This window comes from Sciurus vulgaris (assembly GCF_902686455.1).
Source record: "Sciurus vulgaris genome assembly, chromosome: 7".
Lineage (NCBI taxonomy): Eukaryota > Metazoa > Chordata > Mammalia > Rodentia > Sciuridae > Sciurus > Sciurus vulgaris.
Window position 1 is genome coordinate 124775970 of NC_136467.1, and position 4659 is coordinate 124780628.

Below are 4659 nucleotides of genomic sequence, written 5' to 3' on the forward strand. Positions count from 1 at the left end.
TTAAAGACTCCCCTGTATGTGGACTTTATCTGTTATTAAAATTAATGTGTATGTCTCTTTACACATTTATCTAAATTTTTCCTGCAGTTAAGCTCCCAAAAGAGGAATTTCTGAAACTAAAGGTATCTCTGGTGCAGCAGTTGTAGAGACCCAGGTTAGAACTCCTCCCTCGCAATAACAAAGCAGTATCCTCCCTCTCTGAACTAGACAATGTGTGGCAAGGAAGATGGTAGAAAAAGGAAAGAAAGAACGGATATTCTGAATATATATATATATGAAATCCTTGTAAGCAGTAGGGAAAAACTGACTGGAAATGATACTGTGAGGTTTGGAAACTTAACACTGCTCTGGAACACCATCAGAGTTTCAGATGGGCCTCTGAGTAGTACACAAGTGGAGCAGGCCAGAACAGCACTGCAAAGAATTGAAAACTAAGCTGACATTTGCAACACAGCAAGAGTAGAGTGCAACATGAGTGGAGAATGCCTTCTAAATCTAAACAAGTTGATTGCCTGCTAAAACAGATGCATTAAATAGAAAAAGTGTCATACCATAATATTCAACATATCTAACATAATCAAAAATCTCACTATCAAGAACCACAAAAATTTCACTTAAATAACAAAATGTAAATAATGTCAACACCAAAATGACACAGGTATTAGAATAAACTCACAAGGATCTTGCAGCATCTGTCATTAAAATGTTTTTTTAACTGAGAAAGGAAATATACCATTTATTATTCATTTAAAATATCACATGCACATTTAAAAATTTAAACTCTTCAAACATCTCAATAGCATCTTATCAATTTGGTGGCAGCAAAAGAAACACTACCAAAGGCAAGTATTTTGAAAAGCATTTACAAAAATACACTGCACAAAGTCCTATCTTGCATCTTTAAAAATAAATTAATATTCAAAATATCCCCACCCCAACTCCCAAATTTAGCTTTATATAAGAAATTTGACTTATATATGTAACCTATAATATAGGAAACATCTGTACACATTTCACCCAACCTAGCTGTATGGGCTTCGGTTCAACTCTGCAAAAGCACAGATCCATGTGGCTGATGTACTTGAGGACTGAACAGCACACACAAAAGTCCAGAGACCAGTGAGCACCACCATGCTTTTTCTAAAAGTATAGCAGTTATGATGTGGCAAGGCTGTCTTGACCAAGAAATTGTAAATAATTCTTAAAGTAAAACATCTGTAACACTTGAAGTGCCTTGTAGATATCTCCATTATAAAGTCTGCTCATAAAATAGTCTTAAGTACTAAATATTAATTATAACCCAAACAAGTCTCACAAGAGTCAAGTAAGAAAGCTAAAAGTTGGATAAAAGCCAGTCTCCACTGACAGCCAATAAAAAGTGCTGCCATAGGAAAGACTGAACTCTACAGTGAGGGCGTCATACCCTGGAGCGTCAGGGGCCTTAGTGTTGCCCCCGAAGCAGAACTCAAAACACCATCCAAGGACACCAGAGGGTGAGATCTCTTAGTTGCTGTCCATGCTGCAAGCCCAACTGGAAAAGCCGCCTGAGCCCTGAGAGTGTTATAGCTGGGACCCAAACTGGCCCCCAATTCTGGCCACCCTCACTCCCACCCTCAGCAGAAAAACACTGTCTTGCTCAGCACCAAGGAGGCACAGGTCATGTCTCAGCCCCTACCCAACTGGGGAACCTAGGTGCTGAAACAAGGAACCTACCTGATGTAAGGTTCAGAATCCAAAAACAAGGAGATGGTTTTCCCTGAAAGAACATGTGTGGGTTTGACAGATGGCCTGTGTCTGCCCTCCTAAAGGTCCAACAAAGCTATCAACTCCACCTGCTTTGCTCCTGATGTCAAGAAATTTAAAGAGCTTATGTTCAAAAACAGATCCCCCAAATAAAATGAGTGTCTTTAATGACCATCCATTCAAATGAGTTTCCAGAGAACTCGCCACTGAGCTCCCTGTGGACCACATATGTGGCATGCAGTGCTCGTGAGGACTCACCGTGCAGATCCTCTGCCACTGCTTATGCTTATTGTAGGGCTGATGAATTAACTGTTCTACACATGCCCTCACCCCAAGGATCCAGTGTTTCCAGCAGTTCTGGTATATACAAGCATGTACAAAACTAGGGAATCCTTTATTTTGCGGGCTCTCCGTGAACTCTGAACTGATACAGGCAGGTATACTCTGGTGCCAGTTGGACAGGATCGGGAATTCCAGTATCTGGAAGGCTCTGTCAGGTCTTTCCGAAGCATGGAACATCTACAGCGACTCCCCTTCTTGGTCATATGTAAACTGTCCCAGATGCTGCCCTTCTTCTTGATACTCATTTTTTTTTTTTTTTTTTTTTTTTTTTTTTGTGGTGCTGGGGATTGAACCCAGGGCCTTGTGCTTGCAAGGCAAGCACTCTACCAACCGAGCTATCTCCCCAGCCCTTGATACTCATTTTCTAACCCGTAGACTGCAAAGTCCTTGGGGGCACTGCAGATGTTGCCCGTTGGTGACAATGTCTTTGGTATGTGCTCCACAGTAAATGTGGTGGGGTAGATCTTCATCGACAGCCGCACTACGAGGTAACCCTGGGAGACTTTAAACGCCCAGCAATTACCTGGATATATGTCAGGCTGGATCACCACACAGGGCGACTGTGCGAAGTACCACAAGGGGATTCCAAACAGGCTTAGCAAGGCCATTTTGGTTTCATATGTTTCCGAGTAGCGAGTGCTCAGGATGCTGCCACCACCGGATTCCAGAGCAAAGTCCACCATCCTGGTCTTATCTTGGGAATACAGCTTCAAAGCGTTATTCACAAGGACACGCACTTGCTCCTCTGTGATCCCAGAGACTTCAGCCTCGCTCATGGCAGACACTAAAGCCTCAGACGTTGGGGCCCGTCCTGTCACTGTAATGTGGTGGATGATGTTCTTTAGCACCTTCCACTCTAGGTCTCGCAACAAAACCTGCAGGTCATCCTTGCTCACAAACTGAGAAGAAAATCTTTGCAGCAGCCACTGGAGGGAGCCACCTTGCTAGTCCTCGGAAAATAGGAGCTTGATGGTTTCTCTGACCTGGGAATCCACCTCCTCACAGCTGGCCTTCTGATGCTGCCAGTATGACAGCTGTGTTCTCAGCAGGCCCAGCTCCAGCTCCAGGCGCTGAACATGGGGCAGGAGGGGCTGCTCCTCAGCTCCACTAATTGTTCTCAGTTTGATCTGTTCTAATTCCTTCTGGATGGCCTCAGATGTTTCTCTCAGTTTTCCAAGAATATCTTCCAAACTTGAGAGACGTACTTCATGATCATGGTGGAAAGTCATGATGTCAGTCTCAGTGCCTGGCAGCCCAGCAACGCCCATCTCTTGCAGGTGTTGTTCAACTGTGTCCTTAACCCTTCCCTGCCATCATCCATCTGGTCCACTGGTACCTGCAGCTTCTGGAGCAAGACTGTCAGCTCTCTGAGCTTCTGGTCATGGTTCTGGCTCTGTGCAGATAGAGAGGCCACCTGCTGCCCCGTGTCAGTCTCCTGATGCCACTAGGAAGCCCTGTGGTCAGCCTGCACAGGCTGGTTCAGGTAAGAAGCCCCAGGTCTGAGCATGTCCTTGGGGTCATCAGCCCTCTGAGCTGGATGCATATCTGTCCAGTTTAGTACAGGCAGTAGTGAAAGAAAGTCACCCTGGCCCCACAGGGAGAGGCCTGCACCGAGTAAAAGTAATAGTGGAATGAGCAGGATTAAAAACTTGCAAATATTTCAAAGGAACCTTGTAAGAAGAAACCCATTCGGCCAGGAAATCAAATTAACAAACTGGTACCATCCAATCCCTAGCCACCAAAGCGTTCCAGAGGCCACCTTCCGTTTTGGGTTCCTATCCCTAGAATAAACCCTTGATGAGGGTCCCTGGGACGCTGGGTATGCTGTGAGAGCCTCTGTGCACTGGGAGAGCATGCTGCAGTCCCTGCAGATGTATCCATTGCAGGCAGCTGCATCTGTTGCCAGGTCGCCATTTCCCCGAGTGGCAGTTTTATTTCCACCTTTAAGATCACCATCATCATCCAGACCCCAGAAGTGGTCCACCTTGGTCTGTTCACAAATCAGAAACTCATCCAGCACAGGTGGCTGCGGGGCTACAGTGCCCCGCATTCTGCACCTGGTTGGTGCCTGAGGATGTGGCCTTCCCTGACAGGTGGTTGATGCTAAACGCTGGCTTGCTTGCACTTTTGCGCTGCTTGGCTGTTCTGGCAGCTCCACCCTGGTGGGAGGCAGCCCTGCTGGTGCAGGAGTGCAGGTCCACAGCCCGGCCATCCCTGCTGCCATAGGTTGTTGTGACTAGGCGCAAACTACAATGCTCAGTTTTCAGTGAAGAGACCGGGAATCTGAGTGCGTAGGTGTAGCCGGTATTCTCCGGCACACACTGGGGCGGGGTATCCGTGTGCAGCCGAGAGAAGTCCATGTTCACCGTCTCAGATCGTGCTGCCTTGCACCGCCGCCTCAGGCCTGGTCCCTCATTAAAATGTTCTAATTTTAATCAAGTAATTATGAACATCCTTGAAAGATATTTTCAAAACTAGAACATTTTAGCAAAGAAACAAAATATACAGAAGCAAATGGAAATTTTATAGCTAAAAAAATAAAATAACCACTATAATCTACAATAATTAATTATA

General features: G+C 45.5%; 1 pseudogene across 1 annotated transcript; it reads right to left on the bottom strand.

The window, feature by feature from the left end:
• Positions 1–716: 716 nt before the first annotated feature.
• LOC306666020 (SUN domain-containing protein 1-like) lies at positions 717–4445 on the bottom strand (annotated as a pseudogene). Its single transcript has 2 exons — positions 2443–4445; positions 717–2365 (listed from the first exon to the last, which is right to left on the bottom strand). The product of its transcript is annotated as an SUN domain-containing protein 1-like (transcript).
• Between the last annotated feature and the right edge of the window lie 214 nt (positions 4446–4659).